The 22550-nt window shown below is 42.9% G+C and overlaps 1 protein-coding gene across 4 annotated transcripts in view; it reads left to right on the forward strand.

Annotated features, from left to right (window-relative positions):
* Positions 1-22550, forward strand: part of KCNT2 (potassium sodium-activated channel subfamily T member 2) — a 293338-nt gene that overhangs the window by 185493 nt on the left and 85295 nt on the right. The gene's annotated exons all lie outside the window — the stretch shown is intronic.

Genomic DNA, 22550 nt, shown 5'->3' on the forward strand with positions numbered 1-22550 from the left:
TTTTTCTTCATGCCACGCAGAATGTTTTAGTTAAACAAAATGACTTGCCCACTATCACCTGAGTATAAAGCCACATGAAACTTGTTTAATAAGGATAACACCATATGTCAACATGTGCTTGTTTTTTTAAAATGAAACATTTGGAAAAAGAATTATGCACCAGATGACCAGTTGGTGTTAATTGGTTTAGCAAAATAGAGTAAGTGAAGATATGCTGATTTATGCTATCTGAGAATCTGGCCTAAATATAATAAAATTAGACTTGAATTAGATTTATTATTCACAAACAAAATAATCTTCATTTAAGCTTAAAAGTTGCTCTTATCAATAAACTAAAGCATAAAAAATGGGAAATACAAAGTTAAGGATTAGAATGGATTAAAAAGTTGCAAAGTCAAGCACTCTTAACTGAAGAAATGCCAGAAGGAACTTTGATCATGCAACCAAAATGTAGCCTTTCACTATACGTAGCATTGATTACCTATGAAAAAATTGGTATAAATGAATTACCCAGCATCTCATAGGAACTCTTTGGGAGGTACAGGATTAGAAGCCAAGTCTCCAAGGCAGCTTTCAGGTGACTTAACTATGAGACTCTCCTTTCCCTTCCTGCATCCCCTGCCTCATTTGCTCTACTAGTCTTACAACTTCTGCAACAAAATGAGGCAGGGTTCCTATAGACAACAGGCCCATTCACTACACAACACTGATTCATCCCCCAGAACAGACTGGTCTTGTGCACTGGATGAGGTAAGCTTCCTATGTACAAAAAAGAAAATAAAAAATTGGGAACATTATTAAAGACTGTATTGTAGTTCTTATGCACAAGGGGATTGATTTAAGGTTGCACAGGCAATGTTCACTCTGGCATTTCCACACTTTGAGCATGCTTTACTTTGCAACCTTTTAATCTTTAACTTTGTATGTTATGGTTTAGGTTACTGATGAGAGCAATGTTAACTAATGTTAAATTAAGTACTCCGTGAGTTTCCTTAGTGGTTTTTTTTAATAGAAAGAAAATTATTATATATGTGCTGTATAAATAAAGCACTTGTACACTGAGGAAAACATATGTATCTTATTGCTACTGTTAGTGCCATATTCACCCATACATTGAACATAATGAAATTAAACTATTCAAGTTTTACTACAGTTTCTAAATGACATTTTTCTAACTGTGTAACAAAGAACTGAGCTGGGACTCAGCTATAAATTTCCCACCTTTTTAAAAAGGTCAATATTCTAAAAGCCACAGCCCACAATTTGTAAGATGCAGATAAACAACAGGGAGGACAAATTGCAGCTCCTGGTTCTTATTTTCATGTAACCCTTTTTGAAAAAGAAACTGTGTAATTTACCCAGTAGAAACCCACTAGAGCAAAGCAGGAGCTTATCCAAACCCAGTCTGCTCTCATTCCCAGGAGGAGCTGCACTCTTCTTTGTAATGACATCATGGTGGTCTGAGGGAAATCAGTTATCACAGGCAGCCACAGTGACCCCCCCCCCACACACACACACACCCCACCACCACCACACAAGAATGCGAATAAATAGGAAGGAGTGATGAGTGGTTGATTATCTCCGATGTCACAATGTTACTGCTCAGGTGGCTCAGGGGAGGACACAACCCGCTCCCCCCAAAATAACAACAATCCCTCCCAGTGTTCCAGTTGGACCAAAGTTACTAAAAATACCAACACTACAAAATCCATATTGGAGACCATTCCACACACAAGTTAATGAGCGTCTGAAATTTGGTTTAAATTCTCCATGGCATGGAGGTTATTAAAAAAAAAGGTTCTGAAAATGTAAGACACTGAGGTATAGACCCTGTAAAACAGAAAGTTCTGACAACCTGAACTATAGTCTCACTATTGCAAGCCCATAATTATAGGTGGGGCTGGTAAGGTTGGCCCATACTTCCCACCATAAGATCCTGTTTTCAATTCTTTATAATTTTGAAAATTTTAGCCATTCTGACTGAAACTTCCATAGTTGGTGTCTGCTTCAGGTTGATTTTTTAACTTCAGCCAAAATGGTACAGGTATTTCCAAGACTCATGCTAGGGAAAAATACATTTTTTTTTACCCATGTTACATTGTCTTGAGAGACCAAAAAAAAAAAAAAGAAGAAGAAGAAGTACTACCTCCATGCGAGCATTTGGTTGGGGGCAAAGCCTTTGTGTCAGAAACATGCCTTTTGCCATCCCGGAGAAAATCCACCCAAATTTGGCCAAGTTATAAGCCTTAAAAGAGATCATGCATATTATCCTCAGTAGAGCTTTCTTAGAGTTTAACTACTAAAATCTCAGAAAATTCTGTCCTCACCTCAGCATGTTCCAGCTACTCTCAGTCCCTCATAGTGACCAAGTTGTGCATGTGTCATTCCCATTGTCACCGGGCAACCAAGTATGCCTCATTCCCTCATTGCTTCCACCTGTGACTCATCTGTGCATTCACCATCCTCAGAGAGCAACTGAGCATGCGGCAGCCCAGGGCTACAGGAGCTCAGAAAGACTTTTCCAGTAATGACTACATCCAGATGCTCTGACTATCCACCAGAACTGAGAGCAGGGAACCTGTCTCTCTTGTGCTTTCCATGACACCTCTGCTGGCACACGGACAACATGAAAGAGGAAGCCATCTAATTTGAATAGAGAGGAACAAAAGCCAGACTGTGGGACAGGAAGAAAGTAAAGGAGTAGTTTGGAAAAAGCAGTCTGGTGAGAGTAGGACTGAGATAGGGAAGAGAGATTAGGTCTGGCTTGTCAAAGGGACTGGGAGAAGTTGGGACTGAGCCAGGTGGGAGGAGAAACTGAGACTGAGAGCCAGGAGAAGGGAGAGAGTGAAGGCTGGAACTGCTTGGGTGTGGGAACTGGGACTTGGAGCTGAGAGGGTAAGGGGAGGCTAGTCTTGGTTGGGCATTGGTTGAACAAAGAGACGAACTAGAAACCAATGGGTGGGAAACAGGACAGAGGGCGGGAGACAGAACCGGTCTGATAAGGAGCTTGGGTGTGGATTGAGAACTGGAAATGGCGGAGCAAAGAAGCTGGGACAAGGACCCAGGGAGAGATTAAACAAGGACAAAGATCAAGCAGATGGAGACAGATTGGATGAGAAGCCTGGGGAGGGAAACTAGAACCGGGAGTGGAAGAGGGAAGATGGAGAAACTGGAACTCGCTGGGCAAGGAGATGGGGATGAGAAATGGAGAATGAGCCTATGAGGAGGAACTGGGGTGGGGAAAAGACAAGACAGAGAGGGACAGTTTGGAGGGGACGGGGCACAAGGCGTGGAATCAGGGTGTGTGCGGCAGAACAGAAGAGTTTGTGTCCACTAGAGGAAACTCCCCTCCACAGCCTGGAATGGACTCCAAGAACCCTGAGTCTTAACAGACAGAATGGTGTCAGTCAGTATCTGTGAAACCCATTGGCAAAGGGTCCCATCCCTCTGTATTGCTGACTACATAGGGTTTGACAATTTGATATTGCTATCAGTTTCTCCATTAGCTCAACTAGCAGAGGTCTCTGTAGTGGATTTAAAGGTTCCAAGCCTACTGAGGACTGATGTGGTGTCAATATGATGGCACCTGATGAAATTTCTGTTTTTTTCAGTTTGCTTTAAAAAAAAAACATTGCTCCACTTTAATCATGGAATTATAGAACTGGAAGGGACCTCAAGAGGTCATCTAGTCCAGTCCCCTGCACTCATGGCAGAACTAATTATCTAGATCATTCCTGACAGGTGTTTGTCTAACCTGTTCTTAAAAATCTCCAATGATGGAGATTCCACAACCTCCCTAGGCAATTTGTTCCAGTGCTTAACCACCCTGACAGTTAGGAAGTTTTTCCTAATGTCCAACCTCTCTCCAATTTGTCCACATCTTTCCTGAAATGAGGCGCCCAGAACTGGACATAATATTTCAGTTGAGGCCTAATCAGAGCGGAATAAAGCAGAAGAAGTACTTCTCGTGTCTTACTTACAACACTCCTGCTAATACATCCCAGAATGATGTTCGCTTTTTTGCAACAATGTTACACTGTTGATTCATATTTAGCTTGTGGTCCACTATGACCCTCAGATCACTTTCCGCAGTACTCCTTCTTAGGCAGTCATTTCCCATTATGTTGTGTGCAACTGATTGTTCCTTCCTAAACGGTGTACTTTGCATTTGTTCTTATTGAATTTCATCCTATTTACTTCAGACCATTTCTCCAGTTTGTCCAGATCATTTTGAATTTTAATCCTATCCTCCAAAACACTTGCAACCACTCCCAGCTTGGTATCATACGCAAACTTTATAAGCATATTCTGTATGCCATTATCTAAATCATTGATGAAGATATTGAACAGAACTGGATCCAGAACTGATCCCTGCACGATCCCACTCGTTATGCCCTTCCAGCATGACTGTGAACCACTGATGATTACTCTCTTTGGGAACTGTTTTACAAACAATTTTGCACTCACTTTATAGTAGCTCCATCTAGGTTGCATTTCCCTAGTTTAGGAGAAGGTCATGAGAGACAGTATCAAAAGTTTTACTAAAGTCAAGATATACCACGTCTATCACTTCCCCCCGTCCAGAAGGCTTGTTACCCTGTCAAAGAAAGCTATCAGGTGGTTTGACACCATTTGTTTTTGACAAATCCATGCTGACTATTACTTATCACCTTATTATCTTCTAGATGTTTGCAAATTGATTGCTTAATTATTTGCTCCATTATCTTTCCAGGTACAGAAGTTTAGATGACTGGTCTGTAATTTCCTGGGTTGTCCTTATTCCCTTTTTTATAGATGGCCACTATATTTGCCCTTTTCCAGTATTCTGGAATCTCTCCCCTCTTCCATGACTTCTCAAAGATAATCGCTAATGACTCAGATATCTCCTCAGTCAGCTCCTTGAGTATTCTAGGATGTATTTCATCAGGCCCTGGTGACTTGAAGACATCTAATTTGTCCAAGTAATTTTTATCTTGTTCTTTCCCTATTTTAGCCTCTTCTGATCCTACCTCATTTTCACTGGCATTCACTACGTTAGATCTCCTGGTTAAGCCAGGGTGGTCTCTTGCCATAGTTCCTATCTTTCCTATGCAGTGGGACAGTTTGCTCACGTGCCCTTAATAATGACTCTTTGAAAAACTGCCAATTGTCTATTGTTTTTTTCCTTAGACTTGCTTCCCATGGGATCTTACCTACCAGCTCCCTGAGTTTGCTACAAAGTCTATCTTCCTGAAATCCATTGTCTTTATTTTGCTGTTCTCCCTCCAACCATTCCTTAGAATCATGAACTCTACCATTTCATGATCACTTTCACCCAAGCTGCCTTCTGCTTCCAAATTCTCAACCAGTTCCTCCCTACTTGTCAAAATCAAATCTAGATCAGCCTCTCCCCTGGTAGCTGTCTCCACCTTCTGAAATAAAAAATTGTCTCCAATACATTCCAAGAACTTATTGGATAATCTGTGCCTTGCTGTGTTATTTTCCCAATAGATGTCTGGGTAGTTGGAGTCCCCCATCACCAACAAGTCCTGTGCTTAGGGTGATTTTGTTAGCTGCTTAAAAAAAGCCTCATCCACCTCTTCTTCCTGGTTATGTGGTCTATAGTAGACCCCTACCATGACATCACCCTTGTTTTTTACCCCTTTTATCCTTACCCAGAGACTTTCAACAAGTCTGTCTCCTATTTCCATCTCAATCTCAGTCTCAGTCCAAGTGTATACATTTTTAATATATAAGGCAACACCTCCTCCCTTTTTTTCCTGCCGGTCCTTCTTGAGCAAGCTGTACCCTTCTATACCAATATTCCCGTCATGTATTATCCCACCAGGTCTGTGATGCCAACTGTGTCATAGTTGTGTTTATTTAGTAGCATTTTGATTTCTTCCTGCTTATTCCCCATACTTCTTGCATTAGTATACAGACATTTAAGATACTGATTTGATCCCCCCACCCCCAGTTCTGTCTTGTCTGTCCTTTATCCCTGCTATAACAGCCCATGCTTCCCCCAAATTCCAAATCTTCTCCCAGGTCTCCATGTTCTTGACTTACCTGGGGGCTTTGGTCACCTGCCCCCTTCGAACTTAGTTTAAAGTCCTCCTCACTAGGTTAGCCAGTCTGTATCCAAATATGTTCTTCCCCTTCCTCGATAGGTGGACCCTATCTCTTCTTAGCAGTCCTTCTTCCTGGAACAGCATCCCATGGTCAAGGAAGCCAAAGCCCTTCTGGCAACACCATCTTCGCAGCCAGGCATTCACCTCCAGGATGCATCTGTCTTTGCCTAGGCCCCTACCCTTGGCTGGAAGGATCGAAGAGACCACCACCTGCACTCCCATCTCCTTCACCCTTATTCCCAAAGCCCTGTAGTCACTTCTGATCTGCTAAGGGTTATACCTCGCAGGATCATTAGTGCCCACATGGATGAGTAGCATGGGGTAGTAGTCAGAGGGCCAGATGATCCTCGACAATCCCCCCGTAACATCTCAGATATGGGCCTCTGGCAGGCAGCATACCTCCCGGGATGCCATGTCAGGGTGACAGATGGGTGCCTCTGTCCCCCTCAGAAGAGAGTCACCAACCACCACTGCCCTACATTTCCTCCTGGGAGTGGTGGTTACGATCCTCCCAGCCCTAGAGGTACGTGTCTTCTCCTCCTCCTCTGGGGATGATTCCTCATTGCTCATTGCCAGGGCAGCATATCGGTTTTCCAACACCGTGGTGAGTGGATTGGGAGTAGGGGTGGAGCACTGCCTGCTGCCAGAAGTAACCAGCTGCCAGTGTCCTCCCTGTGACAGAGCCATATCCTCCTCCCCCGGTGGTGTCACAGCAATCCTCTGTAGCTGGGTAGCTTCCTCAGCCTCGGATGTCTCCATGTGAATACTCTCGAGGAATTCCTCATGGGCACTGATGCTCCTCAGCCTAGCCACCTCCTCCTGTAGCTCTCCCACCTGCTTCCTGAGAGATTCCACCAACAGGCACGTTTCACACTGGATAGTCCCACCAGCCTGGCTTTCTGAGGGTGGGAAATGCAGGCCACTGTCTCTGCAAAGCCACCCCAGGATCTGGGTAGAGACATCCATGGTTAGGCTGTCTGTCTGGATACAGGTGCAGGTGGAGGAGACAGGAGCAGCATTGGCACTGGCGATGCGGCCTTTCCTAACCATAGCGCTTATATTACAACTCCCTCCTACAAAATCCCTCTCAAACTCCCCTGTTCGCTAGCTCCTCTTGGTCGCTTATCCTCTGGCTTTTAAGGCCTTCTCTCCTAGCTCAGCTCTACCCCCTTGAGACGGGTTGGATCACAGAAACCCCCTTGGGAGCTGCTACCCGATGTGCAAAGACTACCCCTTCTTCTGTTTTCCCTGCCAGCTCAGGACTCCAGCACCCTGTCTTGCTGAGCCAGACACTCCCGTCTGCTCCAACACAGACCCAGGGTCTGAATCACTTGCCCCAAAGCTGCAAGTTTACCTGAAAACAGCTCACAGAAGTGTGCTTGTCTTTAGCACTCAGATGCCCAACTCCCAATGGGGTCTAAACCCAAATAAATCCGTTTTACCCTGCATAAAGGACTCGCACCTTGTTCGTTCAGCAGGGGGATCACCTTCTCCCCCTCTCAAACTCCCCTGTTTGTGGTCCCCTATTCGCTAGCTCCTAAAAATTGTAATATTTGGTTTGTATTGGTTTCATTTAGAAAAGTACATTCAAACTGTATATATCAAACATATATTCACCCCCTACATTAAAAGAGCAATAAGGTTGCAAAATCAAATCGCTCTAAAATTCAGAAATGCAGACAACAGCCTCCTTTACTACCCATCCCTGATTCAACCCCTAGAGCAGATCCATTCTATGCACTGAAGAAAGTATGGGTCCTGTTTTACAAAGAGTATGTGATCATCTAATTGAAGATGGTGTGATAATTTATACTTACAAGAAAATGTGGCTGAAAAAGTGGCACAGGCAACCATAGTTTTCTGGCATTTTATATCTTTTGAGTGTGTTAACTTTTCAAATTTAATAATGTTCTTTTAACATAGCTTTTATGTATGAGATACTGAATGCAATATTCTAAATTGTATATAAAGTGTAATAAGCACCAAAATATATTATAATTAAAGTGGGGCAATGTTTAATCATATCAAAATAATCCCTTTTTTCTGGGTCTTCCATCATAAATTAGTTTCATATTCAATGTGGGAGTCCCAGTTTGTGTCAATTCATTGAATATTCATTTCACCTTTACGTAAAAATCATACACTGAAGGTGGTGTTATGATTTGGCATTAATAAATAATTTGCGCATCTACTAAAAATAAGTGATCACAATTAGATATAAATAAAAGCCTGAACCTAGAAATTTTCCTTAGTCAACAAAGTTGACTATGGTTTTTGTAAAAAGGACTCTTTAAAATTGTCTTCTATATGAGCCTTTCCTTTTCAAATCATGCCCTTCATTACATTCCTAAAAACTAGGGCTGTCGTGAGATTAAAAAGATTAATTGAGCACTTAATCAAACTGTTAAACTATAATAGAATACCATTCATTTAAATATTTTGGATGTTTTCTATATTTTCAAATATATTGATTTAAATTACAACACAGAATACAAAGTGTACAGTGCTCACTTTATATTTATTTTTAATTACAAGTGTTTTCACTGTAAAAAGACAAAAGAAATAGTATTTTTCAATTCCCCAATACAAGTACTGTAGTGCAATCTCTTTATCTTGAAAGTTAAACTTACAAATATAGAATTATGTAAAAAAAAACTGCATTAAAAATTAAACAATGTAAAATTGTAGAACTTCAAGTCCACTCAGTCCTACTTCTTGTTCAGCCAATCGCTCAAACAAATAAGTTAGTTTACATTTGCAGGAGATAATGCTGCCCGTTTCTTGTTTACAATGTCACCTGAAAATGAGAACAGGCATTCTTGTGGCACTGCTGTAGCCGGCATTGTAAGATATTTACCTGCCAGATGCACTAAAGATTCATACGTCCCTTCATGCTTCAATCACCATTCCAGGGGACATGCGTCCATGCTGATGACGGGTTCTGCTCGATAACAATCCAAAGCACTGCAGACCAACGCATGTTCATTTTCATTATCTGAGTCAGATGCCACCAGCAGCAGGTTGATTTTCTTTTTTGGTGGGTCGGGTTCTGTAGTTTCTGCATCGGAGTGTTGCTCTTTTAAGACTTCTGAAAGCATGCTCCACACCTCTTCCCTCTCAGATTTTTGAAGACTCTTCAGATTCTTAAACCTTGGGTCGAGTGCTGTAGCTATCTTTAGAAATCTCACATTGGGACCTTCTTTGCGTTTTGTCAAATCTGCAATGAAAGTGGTCTTAAAACGAACAACACCATGTGCTTGGTCGTCATCCGAAACTGCCATAACATGAAATATATGGCAGAATGCAGGTAAAACACTGCAGGGGTCGTACAATTGTCCCCCAACAAGTTCAGCCACAAATTTAATTAAGGCATTCTTTTTAAATGAGCGTCATCAGCATGGAAGCATGTCCTCTGGAATGGTGGCTGAAGCATGAAGGGTCATACGAATGTTTAGCATATCTGGCATGTAAATACCTTGCAATGCTGGCTATAAAAGTGCCATACATATGCCTGTTCTCACTTTCTGCTGACACTGTAAATAAGAAGAGGGCAGCATTATCTCCTGTAAATGTAAACAAACTTGTTTGTCTTAGCGATTAGCTGAACAAGAAGTAGGACTGAGTGGACTTGTAGGCTCTGAAGTTTTACATTGTTTTGTTTTTGAGTGCAGCTAAGTAACAAAAAAAATCTACATTTGTAAATTGTACTTTCAGGACAAAGAGATGGCACTACAGTACTTGTATGTGGTGAACTGAAAAATACTATTTCTTCTGTTTATCATTTTTACAGTGCAAATATTTGTAATCAAAATATACACTTTGATTTCAATGACAACACAGAATATAAGATATATATGAAAATGTAGAAAAAGTTTTTTCTGAAAAACATCCAAAATATTTAATAAATTTCAATCGGTATTCTCTTGTTTAACAGTGCGATTAATATTGCAATTAATCACAATTAATTTTTTAATTGTGATTAATTTTTTTGAGTTAATCACTTGAGTTAACTGGGATTAATTGACAGCCCTACTAAAAACTCTCATTGTGTTGCACCTTAGTATTAGTAAAGTAACTGTGCTTCATTGTCTTCCCTACAATAGGAAGCCTCTGTTTACAAGAATTGGTTGTTTTTTTAGCTCCATCTAGAGGTAACTATTGGACTGCCACATTTTATGAAATTGCTTAACATAGAATTCAATGGACTCTTAGGATTTTGCTTTTTTGGATGCTTCGTTACATTTGATAATGACAAAAATGGCTGGTAATAATTACAATATCTTGAATTGTAAATAGACTAAAAGTGATTCAGTTGAACTTTTAATTTTATTGAACAAATTAGTGTAAGTATCAAAAAACCAGTGGAAATTATATTTTTTGCATAAAATACTTCAAAATATGTTTTGCTCTAAGCCAAATATCAATAGATGTTACAAAAAATGGAGGGCAGATACTCTTGTGGCCGAGTTTCTAATATTTCTAAAATTTGCACTGTTTTCTTTAGCAAATTGTCTTTCATTCCAAACCATTAAAAAAGATAAAGCTTTGTTTGAGTGTTGATATTCAAATGAGCTTTTTCCTGTGCAGCTGGTTCCTGTTTCAATATTGTGTTATTACACAGCCCAAAAATAAACTTTATTATATTGGAGTTTAAATCCCCAGAATTATTGACATGGATAGAGAGCTATATCATGTAATGATCTGCAATATGTAATAGGCTTGAGCAGTCATACTTTTGAAGCCCATCTAGTTAAAGCCAGGGCCGGCTCCAGGGTTTTTGCCGCTCCAAGCGGCGCAAAAAAAAAAAAAAAAAGCCACGATTGCGATCTGCGGCGGCAATTCGGCGGGTGGTCCTTCGCTCCGAGCGGGAGTGAGGGACTGTCCGCCGAATTGCCGCTGAATAGTTGGACCTGCCGCCCCTCTCCGGAGTGGCCGCCCCAAGCACCTGCTTGGCAAGCTGGTGCCTGGAGCCGGCCCTGGTTAAAGCCAATAGGAAGTTTTCCTGAATAATAAATCCACTATTAGGGTCATAGAAGGCCCATGTCTGACAGGTTACAAATAATACAAGTTTGGTGACTTCAGTTTAGACTCTAGACAAATTTGCTGAAATTAACTTCACCTGCATAAAGCCCAATAATAAGACTGTTCAAGTGAAAGGTGAGTGCATGGAGGGGTGGGAAGATTGGGAATGAAGTGGTGGGATGAGGAAGTGAGGCACTACCTATGTGTTAGAGCAGTAGCCAAAAAAGAAACTTACATGTCTCTTACATTTGATCCATATAAAGATGTACCCCTCCCCAGTTCTGTCCACACTGCTGCCTTCTGCACTTGTCTAACCTGGCCTGAAGCACAGCCTCTCTCTGATGTTCCGCTAACAGACACGGCAAACAGTCCCAATACAAAGTTCAAGTGGTCAGTTTCATCCCTTTGTTAACCCAATAATGCTTGGGGGTGAGGGGAAAGAAAAAAAAGCAGAATATAGCCATAATACAAGGAAGACTTAGCAGAAATACTGCAAGTAAGATCAAGAAAGAACATGAACAGCAATTTATTTTGTGTTTGGATTCAATAAATAATGGAGCTGGTCAAATCCTGAAACATCATTTTTAAACATCTTTCAAATTACATTCTGCTTTTCATTTTGACCATGTACAAATTCAAATGATTGCCTTTGTTATCACCATGTAAGGCTGCTCTTTCTTAATACTATATTTGCATGCAAACAAAGATTAATGCATTGACAAGAGTATTTGTGAATTGCTATTGGTCATTCTCCATTTGTTTAAAAAGTCTCATTCATTTAGGTCAGGGAACAGAAACAATACCATGGGTGAAATCTTGGCTTCACTGAATTCCATATCAAAGTTCCCATTAACTCCAGAGCTAGGATTTCACTCCAGGTGACTCATGTGACCACTTACACAGCCAGGGATAATGCCTAGGCCCTAGGGAACAGCTGAATCCAAACAGTTCATGATCAACCCACAGACGAAAAAAATTTGGTCCAAACTGTCTATCAAACTATCTGGTGAACAGCTTTAACACGCACCCTTGTACATACCAAAATTGGATTGTGAACAGAAAGAAAAGGATTACATTTACTATGAATATTAAATAGTTTGACACCTCTTATGAATACAACTAGTTTCTGACAATCCTGAAGATTATAAAAAGTCTACAAAAATTAAATACATAGGTAGCAACAGCATGCAGCAAAATAAGTGTTGTATTGCACTAGCTTAGTAATAATGTTTCCACAGGAAAAAAAAAATATAGGTTTTAAACATCCATACTGTATATGTAAATGAAACTCATCTTCATTTCTGATTTCTCTACAAAGTTTTCTAAACAATATGGAATCAGATCAAACTACCATTGAAGTTAATGGGAGTCTTTCCATTGACATCAGTGTGAATTGCATTGGGCCTCAATATGAGCATATTAGATTTAAGCATGTGAGATGTGAGTAACCTCATTGTATTAAATGGGACTACTCAAATGAGTAAAGTTGAGCATGTTTTGGGGTTGTTCTTTTTTTTTTTCTTTTTTTTGAAAACGAGAAGCCTTATTTTGTACCAGATTTAAAAAGCTGACCATCTTTATAGATTTCTAGCCTAGTAATAAATACAGTCTGCTACTAGAACTTGTTATAGAACAAACATGTTGGTAGATAATAGCATTTCTGAATTTATGAACTTCCTGTGATCTTTGCAGAACAGCACCTTGGGAAGCTTTTAGACATCTAACTGGAACCAAGCAGACTTTAACCAGGTGAAACATTTTATTTTAGGGGGAAAAAAGTAAAAATATGGCACTATTTTATTTTAGAATTACTTTTCTAGCTTTGTTATTCTACTATCTCATGATACTTTGTCTATTAGTAACAGTACAATAAAAATGGATAAGTTATTTTATATACTAGTTTTATAATAGTTTAGCATTACATTAATTTTTCAAATCTTACATCTGGAAATATAACCCCTCACTTATAATGCAAAAACATCTGACTATGAATAGATATGTATGCAGTAGGGGAAGGGATTGCTAATGGAATAAGGAACATTTCACCTTTAAATAACTGGATCACTGACACATATTAGTTTCAGGGTGGCACAATCTTCAGAAACTATGGATTTCAATTCAGAATTTGGTTTTATAATATTGAGTGTGATTGGTCACCAAAGTAAGATAGAGATGGACATTTGCCAGCTGTAGTTAGTGGCATAACCACTGTGAGGAAAAGAATTTAAAATAGCAATTTTTATGTGTGTTTTTTGAAGCAAGCTTATTTTGTATCCTTCCCGGCAACTTTTAATAAATGCATTATTATGTATCTTTGAGATTGTGTTCCACAGAGTATGAAAGCAGGACAGAAAACCAAAAATATTTTGGAGCAGAAATAAAAATCAATAAAAAGATTGGTAGTGACATGGATTTTCTAAAGAGATTTGAAATAAGGCAAGACAGCAAATAAAAACTGATTATTGTTACCTGTCCTAAAGGCATGCATTCATTGATTAGCTGTAATAGAAACGTTTAGCATGAATCAGATTAAGTTTTAATTGACTGGATCAATGTGGAAAGGTCACAATCATGCAAAGAACAGCAGGCAAAGCCTTGTGATGTTTGTACCTGAGCAGAAACAACAGTAGCCTAGGGTACTATAATCTTGTTAACATGTGACAGAAATACTCTTGTTCCTTCCTGTCTAGAGGAAGATCTAGAGTGGGAGTTGGGACCTAAGTTGGTTTCTTGTACGGGGGATGTGAGTCCTAGTAATGGTATACTTTAAAAAATCACCATGGTCAAAAACACATCACTAAGGCCTTGTCTTTATTGCCACTGTACAGCGCTGCAACTTTCTCGCTCAGGGGTGTGAAAAAACACACCCCGAGTGCTGCAAGTTTCAGCGCTGTAAAGTGGCAGTGTAGACCACGCACCAGCGCTGGTAGCTGTATGAGGGTGACCAGATGTCCCGATTTTATAGAGACAGTCCTGATTTTTGGTTCTTTTTCTTATATAGGTTCCTATTACCCTCCACCCCCTGTCTCGATTTTTCACATTTGCAGTCTGGTCATCCTAAGCTGCGCTCCCCCGTGCTTGTAGCTACTCCCCTCGTGGGGGTGGATTTTTTACAGCGCTGGGAGAGCTCTCTCCCAGTGCTGGTTCCATGACCACGCAGGCACATTAAAGCACTGCTAGTGAAGACATACCCTAAGAGACAGCCTCCCAACCCGGGTAACCAGACTTATGGTAGCTCTACTCAAGCTAACAAACCAAATATAGTAGTGTGGATACTGCAGCATAGAGGGCAGCACAGACTAGCTGCCCAAATCCAAGATCACCTGACCGCCTGAACCATCACCTGTGCTGGAATGTCTACATGGCTAGCTCAAGTTAGCACAAGCCTGTCTGTCTGGGCTGGGAGGCATGCTCACAGTTCTAGGATAGACGTATCCTACCAGAATGTGGTTCCATCCAGGTGGATTGGGATATTATTCCCAGTTGGAACAGGTCAGTTTATACATAGAGGCTACAATTTTCAGATTAACATCCAAAACTTCGAATTGCAACCTCCCAAATTATGTGTTAAGCCTTAATTGCCCTCATATTTGTCATTTTCACATGTTTCATGCTCAGTATGTCATATCAGTGAGTGTTAAAAGATGCCTCAAGCAACTTAGCTGTGCTCAGTTTTTGCCCAGGATCCTCAATTCCCGATCCCCAGCTGTTAGAACATTGGGTGAGGTTAATATACAGTGGCTGGTTATACTACCTGCATCCTGTACACCATCATTGGGTGGGAGCGGGGAGGTATCATCAAATCAGCAGTTGTAGTGCCCATGCCCAGTTGCATGCTAGACCACCAGCTGGTAGCTTAATTTTGGGATAGAAAGAAGGGACCAACAAGTCAGCTATACTGCAAATACTGAAAACCTTGTTCTTATTATGAAAATAAAATACTTGCCACTAGTCTCCAAATGGCTCCCATTGAATCATCTATCACTCTTCCTTCTCCCAAAACTTTTCAAAATTTAAAATATTTGATAAACCTTAAAAATTTGATTTCCCTCCACTTTAAACCCCTCCCATACATACAAGTATTTGCATCACATCACCTAATGATTTAGTCCATTTTAAACCTTGAAAGATAACAATTGTTAAAAGATGTAGTATAAAGTTTCGTACATATAAGTCTGATTATTAAATGCATGTTGATTGTGCTGAAAAATAAAGAAACAGGCTTTGTCCTACAAGTGGTGGCATGGTAGGGCTTCTCCCACAGCACCCAAAAAACTGGAATAATAGAATAATTATTTATAATATCTCTAACATCTAGTGGTAAATGCACTTTAACTGTGTTCATCTGCTTGGTTATTTCATATACAAAGGAAAGCACAACCTTTTGTTTTATAAAACTATCAAGGGTGTTCTCAATGCTGTAGCGCAATATAAAAGTCACTCTACTGCAAACAAAGGCAAAGTGTGGAAATTCCATTTAGAGACCAGAATAAATTTCAGGTTGGGAGAAAGAGGTAGAGTAGAAGGGAGTGCAAGGGTCATAAGAAGAGTTTAGAACAGGGAGGGCTTGGTGAGTATCAGACAGGGATCTGCTGTAGTGTAATAATCATTCTCTTCCATAACTCAGACCATGACTAGGGAGACATGCTGAAGTGATGCCAGGCAGCACAGGGTGCATTTCATTTGTGGTGTGTGTGTGTGTGTGTGTGTGTGTGTGTGTGAGAGAGAGAGAGAGTATGCTACAGGTTCTGCTTGTGTCCAGTGACCTCAATAAATAATCCTCTTTATATTAATGACAATAACATTACTTCTTTAGCTTCAGAGATACTACATCTGGAAGCAAGCCATGGGGTTAGGAAGCTTTAGAAAGAGCCTGGTGAATGTTTGAAGGGATATTTGAAGAGGTATAGAGGGACATTGTGAAGACCAAGAGACTGTCAAGTCAAAGGGGGTTGATGGGCAAAGAAGACTAGAGGAACAATTAGGCCTTGTCAACACCCCTGTGGTAAAATCAACCTAATTTACACTACTTATACTTTACATGAATAACGTAACTTAAGTCAACATAGCTTAGGTTGACTTAATGCAGTCTCTACACTGTTCAGTGTCGATGGGAGAGCACTCTGCCATTGACTTAGCGGGTCTTCACAAGACCTGCTAAATCGACACCGCTGCGTCGATCACAGCAGTGCTGGTTTACCGGTAAGTGTAGACATGGACTTAGAAAGCTATGGGAGTAGGAAGAGTAGACCAAGGTCCATCAGGGATACATATTGATTAGAGTACCAACTTTGCAACAGAACCTAAAGAATTTTGTTCCACTATATAACCAGAGATAATGTATGTGAACACTTCTAATCAGATACTGTTCCTTAACTTTTTAAAATGTGTCCAAATTTCACAGTTTACATATAAAATCCAAAAAAATCCAATGTGTGCTGCTGGGCAGGTTAATAATTACTCAATATTTTTTATGATTGTTATGGCTGCATAACATGCATTAAACTACAATGTCATGAATATTTCATCTGAGAAATTGGAATGGTTAATATGCTTTTAAACACTGCAACAAGGTGAAATAGACATTCATTGAGAAATGCATAGTCCCTGAATCAAGTAGGTAAATTATTGATAGACTCATTCAGCTTATTGGAATATTGAATTATATGCAGATAGTTATATCTTTTAATTTTTTTGTTTTGTTTTTATTTACTCTATTTTTGTCTTCACAAATCTGTATGAAATATCAATCTTATAGTTTTGTTTTTCAAAATGGTTCAAAATCATACATATTTACAAAATTCTTCATGAAAAGAAACAAAAAATGTGTACATTAGGTGTTGGGAAGAAGTATAACGTTCAGAAAGAAAGGCAAAAATATTTGTTGGTAAACTGAAATTGTTCAGTCCCCAGCAACGTGCTTTAGGCTGGATTTTGATCTCAGCTCCACAAGATAGATAATTACTTATATTCTGATCCCCATGACCCTGATCCTGCAAAAGGGTCCATGCAATGGGATCCATTAGTAGGGTTCCATATGGTCTTAAATCAGTGGAGTTCCACATGGGCACAGGGTCTGTCTACATTGATGTCATAGCAAGTTTGAAGCCATAGAACCTAATCCTACAATTGCATAGATGGATGACTGAGCACATGTCCATTGTGGCTTCATGTGGGCACAAGCAGCCCACTTGGTTGATGTGAAATAAAAGGTCAGGAGAGCTTTAGACAGGTAAAGAAGTGGCGTGTTCTGAACTGGGGAGTCAGAATAAAGCACAAGGTAGGAATAAACATGTATGTAACTAAATAGCCCTATCTAAGGGTATGTCTACACTACGAAATTAGGTCGAATTAATAGAAGCCGGTTTTATAGAAATCGGTTGTATACAGCCGATTGTGTGTGTCCCCACATAAAATGCTCTAAGTGCTCTAGTCGGCGGACCGCGTCCACAGTACCGAGGCTAGCGTCGACTTCCGGAGCATTGCACTATGGGTATCTATCCCACAGTTCCCGCAGTCTCCGCTGCCCACTGGAATTCTGGGTTGAGATCCCAATGCCCGAATGATGCAAAACAGTGTCGCGGGGGGTTCTGGGAACATGTCGTCAGGCCCCTCCCCCTCCGTCAGAGCAACGGCAGACAATAGATTCGCGCCTTTTTACCTGGGTTACCTGTGCAGACAACATACCACGGCAAGCATGGAGCCCGCTCAGCTCAGCTCACCGTCACCATATGTCATCTGGGTGCCGGCAGACGTGGGACTGCATTGCTACACAGCAGCAGCAGCTAACTGCCTTTTGGCGGTAGACGGTGCAGCATGACTGGTAGCCTTCATCGGCGATCTGGGTGCTGGCAGCTGTGGGGCTGGCAGCCGTAGGGCTGCATTGCACCAGCCCTTGCCTTTTGCCTTTTGGCAGTAGATGGTTTATTACGACTGGTAACCGTCCTCGTCGTACAGCAGTGGCTGGAACTCCGTATGTCCCCCAGTCCCCCATCCCCCCAGTCATATTCTGCTGCCTTCACAATGACGATGATGGCTATCGGTCGTAGTATGCCATTTTCTGCCAAGCGCCCTGTTGGATCATTGCACATTAGCAGAGTTCCCTGAGCAGCAGATCGTGCAATAGGCCTGAAGGCCATCGTCATCATAACTGCCAAGCGCCCAGAAGATGCCGAGGGCTATCAGTCATGCTGCACCGTCGTCTTAAGATGAAAAAATAGATTTGTTCTGTATTCATTTGCTTCCCCCCTCCCTCCGTGAAATCAACGGCCTGCTAAACCCAGGCTTTTGAGTTCAATCTTTGGGGGGGGGCCATTCTGTGTGACAGTTGTTTGTGTTTCTCCCTGATGCACAGCCACCTTTGTTGATTTTAATTCCCTGTACCTGTACGCCATGTCGTCACTCGCCCCTCCCTCCCTCCCTCCTTCCCCTGGTCCGTCAGATACTAGTTTCGCGCCTTTTTTCAGACCAGACGCCATAGCTAGCACTGGGATCATGGAGCCCGCTCAGATCACCGCGGCAATTATGAGCACTATGAACACCACGCGCATTGTCCTGGAGTATATGCAGAGCCAGGACATGCCAAAGCAAAACCAGGACCAGCCGAGGAGGCGATTGCAGCGCGGCCATAAGAGTGATAAGGAAATGGACATGGACATAGACCTCTCACAAGGCACAGGCCCCAGCAATTTGGAAATCATGGTGTTCCTGGGGCAGGTTGATGCCGTGGAACGCCGATTCTGGGCCCGGGAAACAAGCACAGACTGGTGGGACCGCATCGTGCTGCAGGTGTGGGACGATTCCCAGTGGCTGCGAAACTTTTGCATGCGTAAGGGCACTTTCATGGAACTTTGTGACTTGCTTTCCCCTGCCCTGAAGCGCCAGAATACCAGGATGAGAGCAGCCCTCACAGTTGAGAAGCGAGTGGCGATAGCCCTGTGGAAGCTTGCAACGCCAGACAGCTACCGGTCAGTCGGGAATCAATTTGGAGTGGGCAAATCTACTATGGGGGCTGCTGTGATCCAAGTTGCCAGGGCAATGAGAGACCTGGTGATATCAAGGGTAGTGACTCTGGGAAACGTGCAGGCCATAGTGGATGGCTTTGCTGCAATGGGATTCCCAAACTGTGGTGGGGCCATAGACGGAACCCATATCCCTATCTTGGCACCGGAGCACCAAGCCACCGAGTACATAAACCGCAATGGGTACTTTTCAATGCTGCTGCAAGCCCTGGTGGATCACAAGGGACGTTTCACCAACATCAACGTGGGCTGGCCGGGAAGGGTACATGATGCTCGCGTCTTCAGGCACTCTGCTCTGTTTCGAAAGCTGGAGGAAGGGACTTTCTTCCCGGACCAGAAAATAACCGTTGGGGATGTTGAAATGCCTATCGTGATCCTTGGGGACCCAGCCTACCCCTTAATGCCATGGCTCATGAAGCCGTACACAGGCAGCCTGGACAGTAGTCAGGACCTGTTCAACTACAGGCTGAGCAAGTGCCGAATGGTGGTGGAATGTGCATTTGGGCGTTTAAAAGTGCGCTGGCGCAGCTTACTGACTCGCTCAGACCTTAGCGAAAAGAATATCCCCATTGTTATTGCTGCTTGCTGTGCGCTCCACAATATCTGTGAGAGTAAGGGGGAGACATTTATGGCGGGGTGGGAGGTTGAGGCAAATCGCCTGGCCGCTGATTATGCGCAGCCAGACACCAGGGCGGTTAGAGGAGCACAGCATGGCGCGGTGCACATCAGAGAAGCTTTGAAAACGAGTTTTGTGACTGGCCAGGCTACGGTGTGAAACTTCTGTTTGTTTCTCCTTGAAGAACCCTCCGCCCCTTCCCCCCCACCCGGTTAACTCTACTTCCCTGTAAAACAACCACCCCACCCTCCCCTACCCTCCCCCCCTTCGAGCACCACTTGCAGAGGCAATAAAGTCATTGTTACTTCACATTCATGCATTCTTTATTAATTCATCACACAACTAGGGGGATAATTGCCAAGGTAGCCCGGGATGGGTGGGGGAGGAGGGAAGGAAAAGGACACACTGCAGTTTAAAACTTTAACTCTTATTGAAGGCAAGCCTTCTGATGCTAGGGCAATCATCTGGGGTGGAGTGACTGGGTGGCCGGAGGCCCCCCCCACTGTGTTCTTGGGCGTCTGGGTGAGGAGGCTATGGAACTTGGGGAGGAGGGCTGTTGGTTACACAGGGGCTGTAGCGGCGGTCTCTGCTCCTGCTGCCTTTCCTGCAGCTCAACCATACGCTGGAGCATATCAGTTTGATGCTCCAGCAGCCGGAGGATCGACTCTTGCCTTCTGTCTGCAAGTGACGCCACCTATCATCTTCAGCCCGCAACTTGCTCTGTTCATCCCGCGATTCAGCACGCCACCTCTCCTCTCATTCATATTGGGCTTTTCTATAATCAGTCATTGACTGCCTCCACGCATTCTGCTGTGCTCTGTCAGCGTGGGAGGACATCTGTAGTTCTGTAAACATGTCATCACGTGTCCTTCGCTTTCTCCTTCTAATCTTCACTAGCCTCTGTGAAGGAGAAACATTTGCAGCTGGTGGAGGAGAAGGGAGAGGTGGTTAAAAAAGACACATTTTAGAGAACAATAGGTACACTCTTTCACGTTAAATTTTGCTGTTCACATTACACAGCACATGTGCTTTCGTTACAAGGTCGCATTTTTCCTCTTATATTGAGGGCCTGCCGGTTTGGTGTGAGAGATCACTCACGCAGTGCCAGGCCACAGATTTCAGCTTGCAGGCAGCCATGGTAAGACACAGTCTTTTGGCTTTTTTAACCTTCTTAACATGTGGGAATGGTTTCAAACAGTAGTGCTCTCATTTCCCATACCAAGCACCCGTTGGGTTGGCCATTTAAAATGGGTTTGCAATGTAAAAGGAGGGGCTGCGGTTTCAGGGTTAACATGCAGCACAAACCCAACTAATTCCCCTCCCCCACACCCAATTCTCTGGGATGATCACTTCACCCCTCCCCCCACCGCGTGGCTAACAGCGGGGAATATTTCTGTTCAGCAGAGCAGGAACGGGCACCTCTGAATGTCCCCTTAATAAAATTGCCCCATTTCAACCAGGTGAACGTGAATGATATCACTCTCCTGAGGATAACAAAGAGCGATCAGGAATGGATGTTGTCTGCATGCCAGCAAACACCGGGACCATACGCTGCCATGCTTTGTTATGCAATGATTCCAGTCTACGTGCTACTGGCCTGGCGTGGTAAAGTGTCCTACCATGGCGGACGGGATAAGGCAGCCCTCCCCAGAAACCTTTTGCAAAGGCTTTGGGAGTACATGAAGGAGCGCTTTCTGGAGATGTCCCTGGAGGATTTCCGCTCCATCCCCATACACGTTAACAGACTTTTCCAGTAGCTGTACTGGCCATGATTGCCAGGGCAAATTAATCATTAATCATTAAACACGCTTGCTTTTAAACCATGTGTAATATTTACAAAGGTACACTCACCAGAGGTCCCCTGTGTGCCCTCAGGGTCTTCGGTGAGTTCGGGGGTTACTGGTTCCAGGTCCAGGGTGACAAACATATCCTGGCTGTTGGGGAAACAGGTTTCTCCGCTTCCTTGCGGCTGTGAGCTATCTCCTCCATCCTCCTCTTCCGAACCCTCTTCCCTGTGTGTTTCTCCAGTGAGGGAGTCATAGCACACGGTTGGGGTAGTGGTGGCTGCACCCCCTAGAATGGCATGCAGCTCCGCGTAGAAGCGGCATGTTTGCGGCTCAGCCCCGGACCTTCCGTTTGCTTCTCTGGCTTTGTGGTAGGCTTGCCTTAGCTCCTTAATTTTCACGCGGCACTGCTGTGCGTCCCTGTTATGGCCTCTTTCCTTCATGGCCTTGGAGACCTTTTCTAATATTTTGCCATTTCGTTTACTGCTTCGGAGTTCGGCCAGCACTGATTCATCTCCCCATATGGCGAGCAGCTCCCGTACCTCCCGTTCTGTCCATGCTGGAGCTCTTTTGCGATCCTGGGACTCCATCACGGTTACCTGTGCTGATGAGCTCTGCGTGGTCACCTGTGCTCTCCACGCTGAGCAAACAGGAAATGAAATTCAAACGTTCGCGGGGCTTTTCCTGTCTACCTGGCCAGTGCATCTGAGTTGAGAGTGCTGTCCAGAGCGGTCACAATGAAGCACTGTGGGATAGCTCCCGGAGGCCAATAACGTCGAATTCCGTCCACACTACCCCAATTCCGACCCCCTAAGGCCGATTTTATCACTAATCCCCTCGTCAGAGGTGGAGTACAGAAACCGGTTTAAAGGGCCCTTTAAGTCGAAAGAAAGGGCTTCGTCGTCTGAACGTGTCCAGGCTTAATTCGATTTAACACGGCTAAAGTCGACCTAAACTCGTAGTGTAGACCAGGCCTAAGATTAGGCTAAAAACACTG

This window comes from Emys orbicularis, chromosome 8 (genome assembly GCF_028017835.1).
Source record: "Emys orbicularis isolate rEmyOrb1 chromosome 8, rEmyOrb1.hap1, whole genome shotgun sequence".
In the NCBI taxonomy this organism is placed as follows: Eukaryota; Metazoa; Chordata; order Testudines; family Emydidae; genus Emys; species Emys orbicularis.